Source organism: Odocoileus virginianus, chromosome 10 (genome assembly GCF_023699985.2).
Source record: "Odocoileus virginianus isolate 20LAN1187 ecotype Illinois chromosome 10, Ovbor_1.2, whole genome shotgun sequence".
Classification (NCBI taxonomy): Eukaryota; Metazoa; Chordata; class Mammalia; order Artiodactyla; family Cervidae; genus Odocoileus; species Odocoileus virginianus.
In genome coordinates, this window is record NC_069683.1 from 68,123,657 (window position 1) to 68,145,949 (window position 22,293).

Consider the following 22,293-nt stretch of genomic DNA (forward strand, 5'->3'; position numbering starts at 1 on the left):
TTAGCAACTCTAATATCACCTAAGAGTTTTCTGAAAATCATATAAGGTTGATAATTTATCAGTATGAATCTGAGTTAGTTGGGGAATAATACGTTGTTTATTAACAACAAATCCTAAGTAGTGATAAGGAGTAGAGGTTTTCATTTTTTCAGGGACAATGATTAATCCAGAGTTTTTAAAGCATTGTTGAGCTATATCAAACATGTGTTGAGTTTCTAAAACAGATGGAGCCAAAAACAATATGTCATCCATATAATGGATAACAAGAAAGTCAGGAAACTGTTTTCTCACAGGCACAAGGGCTTTAGCTACGTAGTACGTAGTGGGAGAATTCATCATTCCTTGAGGCAATACAATCCATTGGTATCGTTTTTGAGGCCCAATATGACTCGGATAAGGGAGAGAGGAAGCAAATCTTTCTGGGTCTAAAGGGTGTAGAGGTATATTAAAAAAGCAATCTTGCAAATCAATAATAATAATGTGCCAATTTTGAGGAATAGTGGTAGGTGATGGGATTCCTTCTTGTAATGCACCCATAAGTTTCATAGAAGCATTAACTTTTCCAACATCTGTTAAAAGTGAAGTGAGATGAAGTGAAGTGAAGTGAAGTCGCTCAGTCGTGTCCGACTCTTTGCGACCCCATGGACTGTACCCTACCAGGATCCTCAGTCCATGGGATTTTCCAGGCAAGAATACTGGAGTGGGTTGCCATTTCCTTCTCCAAAACGTCTGTTAAGAGACGCCATTTGTTAGATTTCTTTTTTATAACAAAAATAGGAAAGTTCCAAGGAGAGCAAGATTCCGCGATATGTTTCAATTCTAACTGTGTATCTATAAGTCCTTTAGCAGCCGGTAGCTTCTCTTTCGTGAGGGGCCACTGCTCTGTCCAAATGGGCTCGTCGTTCTTCCAAGTTATTTTAATAATTGTATTATTTGTTAAATGAGCAGTGGCCCCGAGGAAAAATGTGGCATGTAAATCTGAGTTTGCCGTTGCATAAGTAAATCCCTTCCTATTAAATTAAGGGGTGCATCTATCACATAAGGTCTTAATGTTGCAGGTTGGCCTTCTGGTCCCTCACAGGGGTATATTTGAACACTTTGATAGACTTCTTGCATTTTGGTTTGAGAAATTCCTGCAATTTGGCAAGAGATTTTTTGTATAGGCCAGGATTTGGGCCATAAATGTTTGGATATAATAGTACTATCAGATCCAGTATTGAGGAGACCAGAAAACCTTTTACCATTAATTTTGATATTTATATTTGGTCGGGCAAATTCAGATACCAATGATGTCCATAAGGACTGTTTTTGATCTGTACTGCCGAATTCGCCTGTCCGTACATCATCAGAGGAGTTAATAGAAATGTAAGGTAAAAGGAGTAAATGAGCAACTTTGTCCTCCTTTTTGAATTGCCATAAAATCTGAGATGACATCATAATTTGAATTTCTCCTTTATAATCAGAATTGATTACTCCAGGGTGAACAGTAATCCCTTTAGAAGTCTAACTAGATCAGCCAAGTAAAAGAACAAAGGTTTGTGGAGGCAGGGGCCCAAAAAGTCTGGTAGGTATTCTAGAGGGGACTGCTTGAGGGCAAAGGAGAAAATCATTTAGGGCTGGTATATTGACAACAGCACTGCTGGATGTTGAGGATTCGAAAAGATAGAATTTGCCCCTGGTTTTTGTTGAAGGGGACCTAGGGGTCCCCTGCTTGGAGTTTCCTGAAATAGGTTTTCCTTCAATATCAAATTTAGATTTACACTCTTTGGCCCAATGCATTCCTCTATGGCAGCAGGGGCAGACTTCTGGAAATCTTTTATTAGCTTTCTTAGGGCAATCCCTTTTTAAATGGTTCTTATCCCTGCATGTAAAACACCCCTCATTTCCCCTTTTAAAGCAAGCAGCTATTGTCTCAGCTAGCATTTGCATTTTTTGAGTTTCTGATCCTAGGTTGTGACAAGCCTTCAAATAATCAATAATAGTCCCTGTCTCACGAATTGGGGCTATAGACTTCTGACATTTCTGATTTGCATTTCATAAGCAAGTAATTTCTCTAGTTGCCTTTTAGCTTCTTCTCTGATTACAGTACGGGAAATAGCAGTTTCTAATCTAGCTAAAAAATCAGCATAAGTTTCATTAGGTCCCTGCAATATTTTAGTGTAGCTACCTGTAGGTTCCCCTTGAGGAGTAATTCGATCCCAAGCTTCAAGGGCCACTATTTTTAATTGTTCATGCAACAATGGAGGGCATTGTATTTGAGCTTCTGTAGTGTCAAATTGTCCGGTGTCAGTTAACATTTAAAAGTAATTTGGTTTGGGGGAGTGTCAGCTCGAGCTTTTTTGTTAGCATGATCTCTGGCTATATCTTGAAACCACATTGTCCATTGAAGATACTCTCCTGGTTTAAGGAGAGCTTTTATTAAAATTCACCAATCATAGGAAATAAAGGTTCCAATAGAAGACACCATAGTATTTAGAATCTCTCTAGTAAAAGGTGAATGTGGACCATACATAGTTACGGACTTTTTCATTTGTTGCATGTGAAAAAAGTCAATGCCTTCATATTGAGGTATTATCTGCCCTTGAGCGTCAGCATTTCTTAAAACTGAAAAGGTGGAAAAACCATTGGCTTCAGAGACTTATGATTGCAAAGCCAGCAATTCAGAGAGCCTCTGTCGCGAAGGAGAGTGAGTAGGTAGCAATTTTTTGCAAATATGAGATTGTGCTAAGGACTTATCATTATTATCCAGAAAAAGTATTGCCAGTTTTGGTGTCAAAAAGTGTCTCAGGAGAGTCATTGTTAGAATCATTAGTTTATAGTAAAGGAGAGACTTTTGGATTCGCGCCTGTTGGCAGAGGAGGAGCATTTGGAGCAGCCGGGGCAGGGCTTGTAGGAAAATTCTGAAATATTTTATGTTGTTCTAATCAGGCCTTTTGTAAAGTTTCATCATCTAAGTCATATTCATGTAATAAGCGTCTGTCATTGAATATTGGGAGGGCTAGAATTGCCTTGAAATGGCAGAATTACAGCTTTAATGAGAGCCCATAGGGGCCAGAAATCAATTGGAATATTTTTTTCTCCATTTGGTGGCTCGTTCAACATTTTCTTTAACCCCCAGTGCCAAATTTCTAAATCAAAACTGCCTTCATCAGGGAGCCAGGGATTATGTTCAACTATTGTTTGAAGGCAAGCCTCTATTCACTGGCATGAAACCAGAAGTCCCTGAACTTTAAATAAATGATGAAGTAAAGTAGAAAAGTGATGGGGCTTTCCAGCTGTTTGATCCATGTCCTTGTACTTACCAACCTCAATAGGCCCTGAGTCACTCCGTCTGAAGTGCCGCGTATACCAGGTCCCTGTTTGGGCGCCACTTGTTGGGATCCTTTAGTGGACCAGAACCTGGTGGTCCAGAGTCGACAGTAAGAAAGTGAAAGAAGGAAAGAGGCTAATATTCCCTGGGTTATGCAGCCAGCATTCACGTTCCAGGGAATCAGCCAGAAAGAGAGAGAGAGAGAGAGAGAGAGAGAGAGAGAGAGAGAAGGACACGGGGACCCAAGTCTCTGGTGGAGCAAGGGTGCTTTATTGAATTCTGTAAGAGTATATATACCGTAAAACAAGGTAGCCTCTTCAGATACAGATCAAGACACCAGACTTTAAAAGTTACCACCGAAGCAAGGAGCAATAGAGGCCATAAGGCCAAAAGGCGATCCATATCAAAAGAGGGTCATAAATAATCCCTTTCACCAAATGGAAAAGCTAATGAAGGAAATCCTATGCAAGCATCCCATCTCTTTGATCTCCCTCCTGGGAGCGACTTGCCTGCTCCTCTTGCCCCTGACAGGGACTAATAAGGAACAGAGGGTTCAAGAGAGATAGGAAACAGCACACAAGAATCCTACTGTTAAACCTTCCCTGACACTCCTCAACATTGTTTAAAATACTGTATAATGGCTATATTATGGTACTTCACTGTGTAATCATAAAAATGGTATAAATGTTTGTTTGTTGTCATGGAAATCTACCATGCAGTAAAGTTATATGTCTGTAATAAAGTTACATGTAAAATGCATGTTACAAAATAGCGATTCAAAATATCATTTAAAGGATTTAATGATAGAAAAGCATGGAAAATATTCTCCAAAATGATGATTGCATCTAGATGACGTGACTATTTGCTATTATATTTTGGTGGTGTGATCCTGAGAAACAAATGTAACTGCTCTGTACCTCTCAGTTTAATCAGTAACAAATAGAGGCAATGATACTTCATAGTAATACATATAAAGCACTTAGAAGAGTGTTGAGCACACAGTAAGTACTCAAAATATGTCAGCTATCATAATCATTATCCTAACTGTCCATATTTTATAATTTTATGAGTACATATGTGTTAGTGTTATAATCAGAAAAGATAATATATTTTTTAAAAGATGATTTACATGGGAGAGAAGGGAACTGGATTTAATCTCAGAGGGTAAAGAATCTGCTTGCAATAAAATAGATCCGGGTTCAGTCCCTGGGTTGAGAAGATATCCTGGAGAAGGAAATGGCAACCCACTTTAGTATTCTTGCCTGGAGAATGCCATGGACAGAGGAGCCTGATGGGCTACAGTATAGGGTTGCAAATAGCTGGACGTGATTGAACGGCTAACACTGTCATGCTACATATAGTTAGTTCCCCTTTACCCAGAAAGTTTAGTGGTCAGATCTTTTTAACGCCTAACTTTCAGACTATTCTAAACAAGAATTCACTTAGCATTTATGGATTAAGTCTGATTTCTTGGTGTCAATTCAGGCTAAAGTGTAAAAATTAAACATTATTATGTCTGGCAAATAATAAGAGCTCAAAATTTGCTGCAGGCATAACAAAAGGCAACTAAAAAATCATATTGACAGTTTGCACCACAGCTCTTGGTACGTAAGGAATTGTTTTCGTTTGGAACAAAGACAGTTAAGTAAATGTTTGGGCAAATGGTGAGTGTCCATTGGAAGCTTGGGTAAATGGTGGGTGTCCATTGGATCAGTACTTTATAGAACAAGGGAATTTGGTGCTCTTCAGTGTAGAGGAATAATGGGCGAGGGGAGAAGTTGAGGGTGGGAGAAGAGAAGAGGGAAAAAGAGTGAAGGGAAGAGTGAAAGAGGTGAAGAGAATGAGGGAAGTGGAGGGAAGAGGTTGGAGAAAGGCTGGTTGGAGGGCTGGTGGAAGCGCGTCTCATGGGACCTCATGAAAGCTGTTCTGGGCAGTTGGTGACGGGGTGGACCCCAGTGATTCTGTGAAGACTGTGTACTGTGTGGAGAATGATGAAAAGGATAGATTTCACCTCTGTGTGGATGCTGGTTGGACAGAGAGGGCATGTGTAGATGCAGGATTTGGAGGGAGGGCACTGGGGGTTATGAGAGCACATGAATTTCCAGAAACTCATAGAAATCTTGAATAACCCTGGGCCATGAAACCCTGGGCTCAAGGCAGTCTAGATCTCAAGGGACAAGGGAGCAGGTAGCAGCATCCAGATTACATAAAAGTGTGTGAGTGTGTGTGTGTGAGAGAGAGAAAGACAGAGAGACAGAGCACGGGTGCCTGCAAGTGAGAGCTAGAGAGGGAGAGAAATTCACAAATGGAAAGAGAATCGGGGAATGGAGAGAGAAACCAGTTGCACTTATGAAAAATCCAACTACAGTTATATCTGCAACGCTGTAGTGGTCACATTACATGCAAATATAGCCTCTCTTCCGGTTTCCTCCCTACTTCCGATTAGCAGCTGAATGTGTTGCCTAATATACCAGACCAGCAGATATGGCTCAAGTCATGGGAAACTCAGTGCTTTTGGGGGGAAGTCCTTTCCATTTAGAAAAACATTTGTGGATACTAGGTTCTTTGTATTAAGCTGGCATTTTCATTCATTCATTCATCTAACAAATACGTACGAAGTGTGTTCTGTGTGCCAAACATTGGTCTATGTACTGGGGGGGAAATGAGCTGTGGGACAATGCCCAGCAGAAATGTCAGCAATAGTGGCAGCCAGGACCCCTGGCAGGATCAGAAGCCACAAGGCAGCAGCACCAGAGCTGTGCCAGCTCCTGACCAGATCTTTATTGGCCGCTGGGAGAAGGGAAGCCACCCAGAAGCTGCCCATGGGAAGGGATTTGCATGGGTCTAGAATTCCAGCAACTACACTAACTGGAGGCTGCCCTTATCACATCCCACTTCCCAGAAAATATACAGCCCTCATATTCCATCCTACATTGGGATGATCAGGTTAACACAGGCTGCACTATAAACCACAGCTCTGCAATTCTATTCTTGAGCTATTTTATGCCCCAAGTGGGTCATTTACACTACAAATCTCACCTGCCGAGAGCTGACGATCTAAGACTATTTTGATCTTACAGGTATCAATCCTAGATTTCTGCTGCTTATAAAAATAATGGGCAGTATTTTCATCCAATCTATTCTTCACTATATTCACTGTAATATTGCAAAGGAAAAATTTGAGATCAGACTCCAAGATATCATCAAAATCTGCAGGGAGGGAAAAAAGTCTGTTTGACAAAAAAAGTTGAATTGAACGTCAGATACAAATAAACACCACATATACCCTCATCCAGCCAGATGCTGTTCATTTGCCACAAAGATATAGACTCAGACATCTGCTACCAGTCAGAGCTTATCAAAACAGGAAGTGGGCGTGCCAGGCCCAGATCTTTCCTTGTGATTGCAGACTCTCTCATGGTGAGCACGTCTTCATTTTCTTAAAGCTTACACACCACTTTGACTAATTCATAATAGAATTTTGCTTAAGATGGCTGTTACATTTATGTATTCTGTCAACTGTCTGCAGAAGTCCCTTCCTTCCCTTTTCTGAAAATTAGAAATGTTAGCTCATTTCCAGTTCTTCCAATATTTTGTGATTTTCAAAAATAATTATATCAATGGTTAAGTAATATGTTCTGCAAGTTTTTTAAGGTCATGTGTTTGAAATGAGAAACAAGAATTATTCAGAGTGGCTACTTGCTTTCTATAGCCTCCGCATTATGCTGAGCTCTGTTTTCTTCTTGCTAACGCTTAGACCATCCTATTCCCTCCTCTCTCCATGGGATTCAGACTGGGAGAAATATTCACCAAGTAGTTGCTGCCAGAGAATGGGACCAAAAGCTGAAGTGTAAACTTGATTGTCCTATTTAGACGAGTGCAGTGAGGGGCTGTGAGATGCAGGCAAGCTGATTAACGTCCATCAGGAGAGACAGAGTCTAATGCAGAGCAAATAGAGGGTCACAGCTGGGGTTCAGAAGCAAGTCAGGGCTGGAATTCCCTGGCAGTCCAGTGGTCAGGTTCTGGCATTTTCACTGCTGTGGGCCTGAGTTCAATTCCTGGTAGGGGAAGTAAAATTCTGCAAGCCATGGGGCTCTGCGCCCTCGCCCCCACCAAAGAAAAAGCAGGCCAGGACCAAGCAAGTGTGGTGTAAAGCTGTAGGGTCAAATTTAGTGGGCAGTAACCACATGGGCTCCTGAGTACTTGAAATGTGGCTAGCACCACTGAGGAACTGGATTGTTAATTTCAGTTTAATTTAAACTCATTTAATTTAGAATTTAAAAACCGAAACAAAGTAAAAATGTTCTCATTAAGTACAATCCCATTGTTCTGAGAGGACTGTGTTTCACTTTAACAAATCACGTAAGATGTTTTTGTGATGCTAGAGTGTGCCTTGTGGGCCTGTGTATACACATCAGCAATCTACTTGGTATAAACAAAATTATTTAAGTGATTTTTCCTACACAACAATGTAACATTGCAACAGGGTTATTGGATGTTTATGCAGAAAACACAAGTTACAGTGATACTTATGAAAATAGTAATCAAATGGAAATACTTATGATTTTAATTAAAGCAGTTATGCTTTTGTTCTTATTCAAAAGTTAAGTATGAACAAAATTTTAAGTTTAAAATTAGGGCATACTAGTGATGTAGAATTAAATGGAGATGGAGAAGCCAGTCACACAAACAAAGCAATAAAGGAAAAAAAAATTGAGAAAAGATGTGTCCCAAATTTCACAAAGCACGCAATTGCAGAATTTGGGGTTAAACAAAATGAAAAAGCTGCTTGCTTGATGTTTAACTTTTCTTTAAGATGATGAAGCAGACAATATTACAGACATTAGCAGAAAACACATGGTGCATTTGTAAGTTTCCCCTAACAGTCAAAAGAAAATTTTGCAAAGAATAGACTAAATTAGTTATCAGAAATCAGAAATGAATATCCAACAAAATTTTTAAAAATTATATTTAATGTGAGCTCATAACTTTAGCTAGCTGTTAAATGACTTAGACTCTTGCACCAAAAAAACCCTAATTTTTTAGTAGTATATGTGCTGCCAAAGCGAGTACTGAAACTAATTTTTTAGATGGCAACATGGTAAAAGAAATTCATTTCAGTTACGGAAATATTATAAAATTACTAGGAAAGGAGTAAAAAAATCACATTTTACAAAAACCAAAATATCTTCAATAAAGTCACCAAACAATCATCCGTAAGGTACAAGCCATTTTCAAGAATATCAAAGATCAATTGACTCAGAATTGGAAAGACTGCAAGGACTTTCTTTAACACATTTCAAGTGCTTAGGATGAGTCATGCCTAATTAATACTTTGGTCATATTTAGTTTCAGAAGACTTCCAAACTCATGAAGAAGTGCTGTCAACTCATAGTCTAAAAAGTCAAACTCATGGCATAGATATATTTGAACTTTTTATGACTGTCAAAGAATTTCAACTAAGTATGAAAAAAATTGGTTTCTATATGATACAGGTGCTTCAGCTGTTACATCAAAACTCTGGATTTATAAGAATTTTAAAAGAATAGACTGATGAGAGTCCCTTTGGACTGCAAGAAGATCAAACCAATCAATCCTCAAGGAAATCAAACCTGAATATTCATTGGAAAGACTGATGCTGAAGCTCCAATACTTTGGCCACCTTATGTGAAGAGCAGACTCATTGGAAAAGACACTGATGCTGGGAAAGACTGAGGACAAGAGGAGAAGGGGGCGATAGAGGATGAGATGTTTGGATGGCATCACTGACCCAATCGACATGAGTTTGAGCAAACTCAGGGAGATAGTGAAGGGCATAGAAGCCTGGTGTGCTGCAGCTCACGGGGTTGCAAAGAGTCGGACACAACTTAGCAACTGAACAACAACTATGTTGTTAGCTCCTGAAACAAAAGAATATTTGCCAAATTTTCAGTAATGGAAGACAAAACTTGGCAGTTATGCTTTATGTTTTGTCAGTCATATCACACTGCATATGAACAAGCAGAACTTGAAGCTCCAAGGAACAGAACAGCTTATTTGTAACCTAGATCTATAGATATGAGAATTAATGTTGATACTGAAATTTTTCATAATACTAGTCAACAATGATTTTATACATTTTTCTAGTATGAATTCATATGCAGAATATTTTAATTATAACTGAAAGTGTTATGTAAATTGGCTGATAGAAATTCAAAAATTGAAAGCACTTTGTTGCTAATGTTAAATTTTAAGTATCTTTCCTTCCTTCCCCTCCAACTTTGTTGAGATATAATTAACATATAACATTGTGTGAGTTTAATGTGTGATTACCACACTGTGATTGCCACAATAAGGTTAGTTAACACATCTATCACTTGACATAAATAACTTTTTTTGAGGGTTTGTTGTTAAGAACATTGAAGATCCAGTCTCTTAGCAACTTTCAAGTATACAATACAGTATTACTGATGATAGTCACCACACATCAGATCCTCAGAACTTGTTCATTTTACAACTGGAGGTTTGTACAGTTTGGCCAACAGAGTTGCTTTCAATTTATGCAATTCTACTTTGAATTTGAAGTTAACATTAATTGTCTTGTTAGTGAATTTACTAAACTTTGACATAATTTTGAAATTGATATGCTTTTAAGGATGCTAAACCTTATAGTTTGTTTTATTGCATAATGTTTGCATAAGAAAAAGTATTGGAAACTCTAAGCTATCCTACAACCATCAATCAGCTAATTATTAATTCTACACTAAAGCTAGGCAGACATATAATCTTAAATCTAAAAACGAGTTTCAAAAAAAGTAGACAAAAGTTTAACATGATGCAATTTTCAATATGGCTATACTTGTAGTTCCATGTTGTTAATAAGTGTTTCAAATGTACTGCTGGAAAGTTGCTCTTTATACTGTGAATATTGCTAGGGTAATATCAGATTATAAGCTGTAAAAACTAATTATTTTTATGGAATGATAAAGCTAACACTGTTATAATCAGTTTTCAATTCACATGCAAATTAAGTTGATGTAATAGTCATAATCTAAATAACCTTCTTATAACCAACAAAATTCTACTGAATTCAAGTTATACATGTTGCCTGATGAGATCTCCAAGTAGGACTGAATAGTGAGACCTGGAACCAGTCAGGCTGGTGTTAAGAACCTATGCTTGAAGCCAACACCTTCTCAGTAACCATGTCTTTTGAGTACACTGTACTTGAGAACTTACAGGTCAGCATTCGGCTCTTTCCTGTTGTCTGACCATAAAAACCAAACATCTCTCATAACCTCTCTTCATCGATGGCTTCAGGTCTGTTGATCTTATTCCCAAGAATCAGTATAGATGCGTTAGAAATGGTTTCGGCTGTCATTAGCAAATTGAGTTCTTCTTTTGATTCTAACAGCCTTTCATGATCTGCACAATCCACCAGAAATGTAACGTTGTTGATGGCAGGAAGGTAGTTTTTCCATACTCTTTGAGCTTGAACATAGTCACCCACATTAAAAGTTGGAGAGGTCATGCCAGCAGTGGTTAGTTCTTTTGAAGGGGGATGTAACATTGGGGACATGTATCCATGTCTGTCATCTTTTAGCATAAACAGTAATGTTGTTTTTCTCATGTCCAATCCAAAAAACACCAATTTGACAGTTTTCTTTTATAATCCTAAAAACTGTAGCACTCTGCTGAAATCACTGTATATCTAATCAAAGATGAAGGATCTGTCCATATTTTAGCACCTGAGACTGAAGAGAATCCTATTCCTTGCTTGATACTGGCCTTGCACCCTCTGAGACTGGACTGCAAAGTGTGATGGCTACTTAATGAGCTTTTGCTTAAAAGTCAAATCAGTTCTTGTTGGAAAAGAGGAACAAGTTTTGTCAATGTACATGCAAATACTAAAAGAAAAGAACTTTCCATATTCAATTTAGTTACTTGAAAATGTTTAAGGTTGCTTTTCACTGTAAAGAATATGGGTACCAGGAAATTTTAAATTATATGTATGGCTCAGATTATACTTTCATTGGACAGCATGAGTCTAAGGGTCTTGTCATGATCAATGCTGTAGTGTCAAGAACTCACCTTTTCATACATATGAGGGAGTGTGCAGCTACTTCAAAGGACCAGAGGCAGAGTAGACAATTTTATTCATTTACAGTTCTGTTGATTGTCATCTCAAAAGTGGGGTGCAGTATTGCGCTGATAGATTATTAGCAATTGGTTCTTGGGGTTAAAAAAAAAATCCCTGCTTTCTACCATCATCTAGTTTCCTAGTATAAATGTTTCCATCAAGGCCCATTTCAAGCTACCAACTGGACATCACTGGGAGTCTGGAAGAAGTATTGATAAATTGGCTCTGGCCAGCAGGTTGCAGCCAGCTTCAGTCCACCACTAGCTGGGACTATCTATTATTCATCATTGTTTCTGCAGTAGCTTGCATCAACAAAGAGTAAGCCCATTTTAAGTATAGTACCTGTTGAATGAACAAATATTGCTGCTAGCCACAAACCTCCTGTTGCTTGTTTTCCCCTAATCCTTTAATCTTTCTGAAATGTACATTCCTAAAGTTGGGGGTAAATGTATGAATACAAGCATTCTCTTTCTTGGCCCTTGTAATGAATGTGCTGTGCTGTCCAGATCTCCCTTAGCTCTGAGCCATTCATTACCCTGATGGTTGGGAGTATGACCTGATGGTGCTCAGCTGAAACTCTCTGTAAGAATTCTACAGGTCCAAAAGAAGCTGCCTCTCCAATAGTTTCCCAAGCAGCTCTCTGCGTCTAATGACTGATTAATGCGGGAGTCCAGGTCTGGCCCCTTCAGTTAGAGACATTTTGGAAGAACCATTCCAGTTTCAGAATTTCCTGTGAAACCTGCCATAACCCCTGTTGCAACTGCATTATGATTCAATTTATACCTCTGCTCAGCACTGCTTCATTCATTCCTTTATGGGCATGGTCTTTGAAGTCACTGCCCCATGTTCCACCTGCACACTGCAAGGTGTGCACACTGTCTCCATTGGAAGGTCTATTTGCCAGAGAATGCAACCTACAACAGGCACAACAAAAAACATCTGACAACTTTGCTCCTTTGACTCAAGGTCCATGTTATTTTTAACTTCATCAACCAGTTCTTACACGTTGGTTATCAAGGCCAGATCTTGCCACTTCCTCTAGCTTATAGAGAGGAAATTTATAAGCAAGGTAAGTCAAGAAGTTCTATTTGAGAAGATTTCTAAGAATTTTCATTGTGGTCACATTTAAAAGCATGAGTTTGCTGTCTGAATAGTTGCAATCCTTATAACTAACATGTCTTATTAGCTTTGGTTTACTACTTGGAATGTTGTGATTTTTACTATATTGTAGAAAGTATCAACTTATTGCAATGATTCACCTCAGCTCCATTCAGCATTTTTGCACCCATCAGAACAATAGGAATAACTGCCCAAAGTTGAGGTGCTCATAATCATATCAGAGAAAGGCTATTTTCAAAATTCTTTTACTATACAATGATACCTCAAGTATTCTCATTTTCTGGGAATACTTTAGTGCTTTTATCTTATGAGAAAATGTTTTTCAGCCTACCCCCAAAGCAAATTATTTAGTTTTTCCTTTCCAAATTCCTGTTATTTCAAGTAAAAAAAAAATAGGATAGCATAAAGTCAGGTACTTCTATTCAATTATTGCATAAAATTCTATAGACCATTTTGAAGAAGTCTATTGCATGATTCAGATTTTTTTTTTTTACTTAGCATTGCCTTTGCCATAGGTTAAATTGCATTTTCCTAATTTGATCTGCAGACTAAAACAAAAGGAAGCTACATGAAATGAAATAATAAGAACTTGCTTTATTTTCTAACTTCTGCTCTTTATTAATCATAAATGAATATTACCTTTTAGACACTTAAAAATAATTTTGTCAACATATTTGCCAAATATCCAGAGGAATAGTCTCTTATTTATTATACCTTTTTTTTTCTATAGTACCAGATATAAGAATACAGTCAGTAAAATATGTCAAAATGTTTTTCATAAACTCCCTTTACCAGCATAACAGCTCCAAATCTAACATTTACTCTCATTGTTGTAATATACTTACAGAGAAATCAAAGTTTTTATTGGTTGTTGTAAAAGTGAAATGAAAGTGAAAGTCACTTAGTCATTTCCAGACTCTTTGCTACTGCCATGAACCATAAAATCCATGGAATTCCCCAGGCCAGAATACTGGAGTGGGTTGCCATTTCCCTCTCCAGAAGATCTGCCCAACCCAGGAACTGAACCAGAGTCTCCTATATTGCAGACAGATTCTTTACCAGCTGAGTTGTAAATGACTTTTCAAATATGTCTGATGTAGTGATCCAAGGAGAAAAGAACAGATAAAACCAAGGAGGGTCTTGGAAGGCAGAAAGGGAAAAACCAGACCCTTATCGACCTTCCCTTCCCCGTGTTGTAACTGTTAACGGATTTCAGGTCCTCCTGAGCAATATAACCTGTCTCCCCTCCTACCCCATAGGAAGAAGGTATTTGCCTTACCCGTCCTCCCACCCAGTATACATGCCTCATCCAATCAGCAAATGACCCACAAGACCCCTATCCCATTGCTTGTACCCTGGCTATATAAGTAGACTAAGGACACCTGTTCAAGGTCAGTTTTCCCTTGAGCTGGCTGGCCTGCTATTCTAACAGCATCTCCCACTCTAATAAACTTTATTTCCCTCTCATTCTGTCTCTTATCTGGAAATTCTTTTCCATCCCATGCCCAGATCACAACATCTATTAAGAGATAGTCTGTTATTGAATAGTCCGTGGTGGTTTCTACTTGCTTATGGTCATCTTCAACTACTGAAACTGAGACTAGGTGTCTTTCAATCTTTCTGGAAAAGTCTCAGCCATAACCTCTCTATTGGATTTTCCTGTCTCTTTATTGGGCTTCCCAGGTGGCCCTAGTGGTAAAGAACCCACCTGCCAGTGCAGGAGACATAAGAGACAGAGGTTTGATCCCTGGGTCCGGAAGATCCCCTGGAGGAGGGCATGGCAACTCACTCCAGTATTCTTGCCTGGAGAATCTCATGGACAGAAGATGCGTGCAGACCACATACCATAGGGTCAGAAAGAATCAGCCTTGGCATGCAGGCACATCTCTTTATTCTCTCTTACTGGATCTTGAATTAGACAAATTTAGGACCCGCCTTACATGTCTAAAAACATTTTCATTTTTTCACTTCATCTCTTTATGCTCCAACTTAGTCACTTCTACAAGTTGCTTATCCAGGTCACTAAATATTTCTTTATCAGAAGTTTGAACACTTCATGAAGTTTTTAATTTCCATGATTATTTTTTAACTTCTAGAAGTTCTACTTTGTTCTTTTGCAAGGCTTCCTGTTCATTTTTAAGATAAGCTCTTACTCCCATCAATTTAAAAAATAGTCACAACCTAAAAGTTGAAAATTATGTTTTATTTGGTAGAAATTTTTAGGACTTAAGCCCAGGAGGCAACATCTCAAGTAACCCTGAGAGAACTGCATCAAGGAGGTGGGGGTGGGGGGTAGGGAGAACCCAGCAACAGAGGGCTGGTAGTCTGAACATCAAAAGATTTTTGTTAATTAAAGAAAACCAGGTAAGCCAAACTTAGAAATTTAGCTATTTTCTATGTATGGGAAGATGCAAGAGTCTGGGCTCACTGAAATCATTCCTTTCCTATGCATCTCAGCTGTTGGGGCCAGTCTCCTGTGTTTTTCACATTCTGAGCTTCCCTTGGGGTTCACTGTAGGGAGTGGCTGCAGTTTGATGGCTGCTAGATCACAGGTATCCTTCTCCCTGAGTTCCCTTGGGGCTCACCAGCTCACATTGGAGGGCTGCAATCGCTGACTGTGATATCATGGTTTGCTGATATGGCAGAAATACTCCATTTCTCACTCTTTACTCAGGTAGTCAACACCTTCTTTTATTTCTTTAAACATCTTAGGTGTTTAAGAGTTAATTAAAATTAGATACATTAGATATCTAATTAAATATCTTAGATATTTGGGGGCTAATATGTCTTGTGACTTTTATGTGTAAACTCATTTGTTGGGGCTCTATCAACACATTTTGAGACCCAGTTTGAAGATGCGGTCCTTCAGAAAGCATTTGAGTTGCCTCTGTTATACAGTCTGTTATATTTTAAATAGGTATATAATGTTTCATGGTCTAGACATATAATTTATTTAGTCACTTCTCCACTGGCAGAGGGGCGCTGGTGGTGCAGTGGTAAGAATCCATCTGCCAATGCAGGAAACGTAGAAGATGTGGGTTCAATCCCTGGGTAGGGAAGATCCCCTGGAGGAGGAAATGGTAACTCACTCCAGTAGTTTTGCCTGGGAAATTCCATGGACAGAGGAGTCTGGTGGGCTACAGTCCATGTAGTTGCAAAGAGTCGGAAATGAATGACTGACTGAGCACAAGCTAATGGCAGAGATCATGGGATGGGGCACTGTGTATTTCTTCTATTTAGTTTGGATTACATTTTGAGGTTTTTTCTCCCCCCTCAGTTGAAGTGGTAAATTACTGTGAAACACTCATACAACCTAACACATTCCTGTGACTAATGGTATAAGTAAGACACTAATTTGGCTGAGAAACATCATTCTCAAAACAACTGTACTAATTACCTCTTCTGAAAATGTGAAGAACTATCATATCTTATGTCAGATGGCATCAACCTCTCATAGTAAGAACCAAACTGACTACATGTCAGAAACGTTTTGAAGTGTCTCATAAATTTCAACTCATCTAATCTTTGTAACACTCTTAAAAGGTGTGTCTACTACTATGCCAATATTACAGTTGGAGTGTAATGGGTAACTTGCTCTAGCCACCACTAGAGTGTTAGGCTTTCTAGAAGCAGAAGCTAGCACTGAGATTCAGGAACATGTACCTACCACTCTTCAAGAAAGCCTGTCACGAACTGGGTGGGGGGATAAGCTGAGCCTTAGCCTGACCCACTGTGGGGAGGGCAGGGAATGGCAATGATATCAGCTGTGGTAGTGGTCTCAGAGTCTCGTTAACCAAGGGTAATACTCTACAGTAGGTCACAGGTGCAAGCTGTTAGCAGCTCTTTGCCACTTGATGTTTAGGGGCATAGGGCGGTGAGCAGGATCTGAGATGAGTACCAGCAGTGTCTGCTCTAGCCATATAGCTGGGAGGGGAAAGTGGGTTCAAAGCCAAGTCATCTGGCTCCAGAGTTCTACCAGTGCCACCACACAGCCTCCTGCGAACTGCGTCTGCTGCCTTCAGACACCTCAACACTGCCCATCAAGAACTTGACTTGCCAAACCAAGCACTGCCTCCAGTTTCCTAGAGGAATAAGAGCTTTTCATTTGGAGAAAAATGTACGCCCATTTAATTCAGAAGTTGCAAGACCAATTCAATTGTCTTGTTTCCATTGCCCCCAATTCAAAAGGCCTATTAAATGCACTTGCCCGGGGCCAGGACTAGCGTACACAAACCTAAGAGGAGAACCTCTGTTGGCTTGTCCCAGTGCCATGGAGAGAAGGCTATGATCCTATGCCCTTTCTTCAGACAGAAGAGAATCTGCTTGGCCCTAAGAAGCCTGGTATTTTCTTATGTTCCTTTTCCTATACCTTATCAGTGGAGAATATGGTAGAATGAGGGAGGGAGACATCTGGAACTGCTCACTTCAGCTTTTAAAGCTTCTGGGACTTAGGAATGTACTCAAACCTAAATAGGCATGGAGTCAGCCATGGAAGGTTGGGAAGTTTTGAGAATGGGGAAACAAGGCAACACTAGAGTCTTCCTATATACTTAGAGCTCTTTGCGTAATATCTCTCTCCTGAAACCTCTGCCAATCTTCTTAGCCTAGTTCATTTGCACCAAACAAGCTTCCCCAGTTCTGAGAGTGCTGTTTCCTAGCTACCATAGGGGAACTGTCAGTCCCAACATTTTCATTGTGCTAGTTTAGCTCCTATAATAATTGATCAGGTCCTAGGGAAGACACTATATGCAGATGACACCACCCTTATGGCAGAAAGTGAAGAGGAACTAAAAAGCCTCTTGATGAAAGTGAAAGAGGAGAGTGAAAAGGTTGGCTTAAAGCTCAACAATAAGAAAACTAAGATCATGGCATCTGGTCCCATTACTTCATGGGAAATAGATGGGGAAACAGTGGAAACAGTGTCAGACTTTATTTTTGGGGGCTCCAAAGTCACTTCAGATGGTGATTGCAGCCATGAAATTAAAAGACGCTTACTCCTTGGAAGGAAAGTTATGACCAACCTAGACAGCATATTAAAAAGCAGAGACTTTACTTTGCCAGCAAAGTTCCGTCTAGTCAAGGCTATGGTTTTTCCAGTGGTCATGTATGGATGTGAGAGTTGGACTGTGAAGAAAGCTGAGCACCGAAAAATTGATGCTTTTCAACTGTGGTGTTGGAGAAGACTCTTGAGAGTCCCTTGGACTGCAAGGAGATCCAACCAGTCCATCCTAAAGATCAGTCCTGGGTGTTCATTGGAAGGACTGATGTTGAAGCTGAAACCCCAATACTTTGGCCACCTCATGGGAAGAGTTGACTCATTGGAAAAGACCCTGATGCTGGGAGGGATTGGGGGCAGGAGGAGAAGGGGACAACAGAGGATGAGATGGCTGGATGGCATCACTGACTCGATGGACATGAGTTTGAGTAAACTCCGGGAGTTGGTGGTGGACAGGGAGGCCTGGCATGCTGCAATTCGTGGGGTGGCAAAGAGTTGGACATGACTGAGCGACTGAACTGAACTGAGGGAAGACACTTAGTGGTTTTCAGCCTTCTAACATGAATTGACCTGCTTTATCTCTCCATACACCAAACCCCAAAGCTGTGGGAGCCACTAAATGCTTTACCTGTGACCTACTCCAGAACTTGGCTGATGTGAGTCTGAGGCCACTTCCACAGCTGCTATTGTTCTAAAAATTCTTTCAGTAAGTAATATTTACTTTATGGGATCAGATGTAGTTTAAATCTACATTGCCACGTGTTTCTCTTCATTCAACTACACAGTAATAGTAAGTAAATTGCTGACTTTTAATTCTTCTCTACTAAATATAAGTATTTTGTTCTAGTTATATCTCACATTATCTTGGTATTTCAATTATCTTATTTCCATTTTTTCCCCCTTATTGCTCTTCTTTTCCAGCCTCAACTCGAAAATCCTAAACAACATACTAGGAAATTAAATCCAGGTATATATAATAAGGATATCACATCATGATCAAGTGGCATTTATCTCAGAAGTGCAAGACTGAAGTAACACATAAATTAATATAAATCTCCATATTAATAGAATAAAGGACAAAAATATATGGTCATATCTATAGATATAGCTTCTATTTATGATTTTAAAAGACTCAGTAAACTAAGAATAGAAAGATATTTCCTCAATCTAATAAAGAATATCTATGAGAAATCACTTTTTCTCTAAGATCTGGAATAAGGCAAGGAGGTTGACTAATCAAGCCTATTCACCATTGTACTGGAGGGCCCAACTTGTATAATAAAACAAGAAAAAAATAGGAATAAAAATCAGAAAGGAAAAGAGATGATTGTTTCTACAAATAACATTATAGTTTACTGACGGAAATAAAGAAGAATCTAAGAAATGACCATAGTAAGTGAATTTAGCAAGGTAGATCCTGATTCTTAATTCAATTTTATTTCTACATACTGACAAGAAATAACTAAACATGGAATTTAAAAATACTATTAACAATTAAAATCTAAATTTAAATAGTATTTAAAATAACATCAAAATATGAAATACTTAAGAATAAACAACAAAAGATGAGAAACATCTTCATACTGAAAACAAAAAAATTAAAGAAGGCTAGCTGAAGGGATATACCATGCTCATGGATTAAAAGACTCAATAACAGTAAAATGTCACTAAGTCTCAAAGTGATCTGTAGATTGAATGTAATGCTAATCAAATTCTCAAGAACTTTAAAAAAGATATTCACAAAATAATTCTAAAAATTATAGTAAAATTTAAAGAGCTTAGAATAGCCAAGAAAATTTTGAGAACAAGTTAGAGGACTTATTCTATCTGATGTCAACACTGACTATAAGGATACAGTGATCAATACATTATGTTATTGGCAAAGGATAGACTGATTAATAGACCAGAATAGAGTCCAGAAAGAAACCTCCACATGTATGTTCAACTGATTTTAACTTCTAAAATTGAATACATAAAAACTTACAGTGATATAGCATTATATTGGATCTGAAGTTGTTACGGCAATACTGTATGAAGTTCCTTCCAGAGAAAGAATGTTTGTTATCATGATTACCCTCAAGAAAAAAAATTAAGTTGATTACTTAACAAGAGGATGTTGAGAACACACCACTATTAAAAATTATAAAAGTTCCAAACCAGAAATGTGGGGGGAAAACTCTTGCACACACTTCTTATACCTTGTTTGCACATTGCAAATAGAAGAAAAATTGGCAAACTAGAGATAGTAATGGCCACCTTGTCACTTTCCTCAAATATTTCCTTGCTTATCTCTGTCCCTAAAGAATATTTGGGGAAAAAATATATTTAGCAAAGTTGGGTATTGGGAGGAGAAGGGGTTTTTACACAAAATATTTGGGATAGTCAAAGTGTTAGAGGAAAATATAAGATATATAAGGTATGTTACATTATTAAACATTTGGTTGGAGGTTTAGAATAGAGAAGGGCTTCCCTGGTGGCTCAGATGGCAAAGAATCTGCCTGCAATGCAGGAGACCAGGATTCAATCCCTGGGTTGGGAAGATCTCCTGGAAAAGGGAATGTCTACCCACTCCAGTATTCTTGCCTAGAGAATTAAATGGAGAGAGGAGCCTGGTGAACTACAGTCCGTGGGGTTGCAGAGGGTCAGACACAACTGAGCAACTAACACTTTCACTTCACTTTCTTAGACTAGAGAAGGCCCAAGCGGACTTCCTTTTTTGTCAGTCTATCAACAAAGATTTATTGAGCACCTGGTGGCTCAGCTCATAAAGAATCCACCTGCAATGCAGGAGACCTGGGTTCAATCCGTGGGTTGGGAAGATCCCCTGGAGAAGAGAAAGGCTACCCACTCCAGTATTCTGGCTTGGAGAACTCCATGGACTATATATATAGTCCATGGGGTCGCAAAGAGTTGGCAATGACTGAGTGACTTTCACGTTCTTTCTTTCTGTTTGCAGGTTCCCCTCTAGTATTAGAATAATGCGATGAGTGAAATAAATACAGTCCTTGATCATAATTACTATTTGAAGTTACTTTTAAAAAAGTACTTTAAATTACTTTTTAAAAAATGAATAAAGTTGTGCAAAATTTTGCAAAGGAGACATATTCATCTACTTTAGGCCCTGACAGATTTGATCCCAACTTTCATTACTAATGTGAAGAATGTGAGAATCCTAATAACTAATAGTTCAGTGTTTATTAGGCCCTGATCTTTAAATTGGGATAGTGTTCCCTTGGACAAAGTTACCAAGTATTTACAAAAATTTAGTCTTGGGGAAGTGGGAACTCAAATAATTTTAAGGAAATTAACAACCTGATCCTCAGTTTCCACGTGTAGTTTTTCCTAAAGCAGATCTGAGTGAAAACAAGAGCTGTTAGAGGTGCGAGGACAGGTCTGTCTTCCTACCAACCTTTTCGCAATGGTTCTTTCTTCTTAAAAAAAGACAGGCCCACCTCTCACCCATCTTGGATTTTAAAATGGTATAATTTTGGCCAAGGGTGTAAAATATTACTGGATGGTCAAAAGTAACTGGTGTTAATGTTGAGAAAAATGAATGACTTTAATATCTGGCTATCAGTTCTGTTCAGTCGCTCAGTCATGTCTGACTCTTTGCAACCCCATGGACTGCAGCACACCAGCCTTCCCTGTCCATCACCAATTCCCGGAGCTTGCTCAAACTCATGTCAATCAAGTTGGTGATGCCATATATCTGGGTATAGTTATCAGATAAAATATAGGTATTTCATCAGGTAAAATACAGGTTGCCCAGTTAAATTTTAATTCTAACGAATCAATGACTAATATAGTCAGTGAATAATATATTGCATGGCACATAATTATACTAAAAAACTATTTGTTGTTTGTCTCAAATTTAAATGTAACTGGGCTTCCTGTATTGCTAACTCTGGCAATCCTATTTGGGTAAAATACCTGTGGTTTCCAAGTCACAGAGTTCAACAAAACGAGTTGTCTATTGAAACCTAATTCCATTTTAGGATTAAAGATTACTAAATAATTTTGGAGCTATAAAACAGGTGTTAAAAATTTTGGAAAAAAATTGATATAACATTTCTTTTGGGTCAGTCTACTTATGTAAAAAAGATTTTTCAACACATAAAATTTGGAAATTAAATAAAGGAAGAGAATCTATGCTGAACTCTATAATATTGTAATAAGTAATATTCATGAACACACACTTGAATAAATTGTTCAAATATAAGCTGCAGCCCCCATTAAGATTGCATTTGTAAAAGAATCATTTTTTATGAGTATATTGTTATATCAGCACATATGTTTATATTGCTTTGACCAATTGACTTTGAATATAAGTACTGAAAATAATATAAATGATAATATAGTCAAGGAGAAAATTTTGAGTTACAGCCTATGATCACAGGAAAAAAATCAAATTTCAATTTATACATGTTTCAGAAATTTGTGCCAGAGGGATCATAAAGATGTCCATTTTAAACACAGAAATTCTGTGGGCAAGTAGGATGTTCAAGGATAAAAAACAATGATAAAATATTTCCAACTATTAAAGATGAACTGATATATTAATAATTAAGGTTATCAAATGGTATTTATAGTCCACTGAATACATTTGAAAGACTGTTGATCCATCTTATTCTAAGACATCAATGTCTAGATTTAGTAGTTCCTTAGCAACCACAACTTTTGTGTTTTAATGCTAAGTTAAGAATGTGCAGAGAAATATAGTTTTCCAAAATTATTTTGGTGGGTACCTGA

At 38.4% G+C, this 22,293-nt stretch overlaps 1 pseudogene; it reads right to left on the bottom strand.

Annotated features, from left to right (window-relative positions):
* Positions 1–10,454: 10,454 nt before the first annotated feature.
* Positions 10,455–11,027, bottom strand: LOC139036964 (small COPII coat GTPase SAR1B pseudogene; annotated as a pseudogene).
* Positions 11,028–22,293: the final 11,266 nt, after the last annotated feature.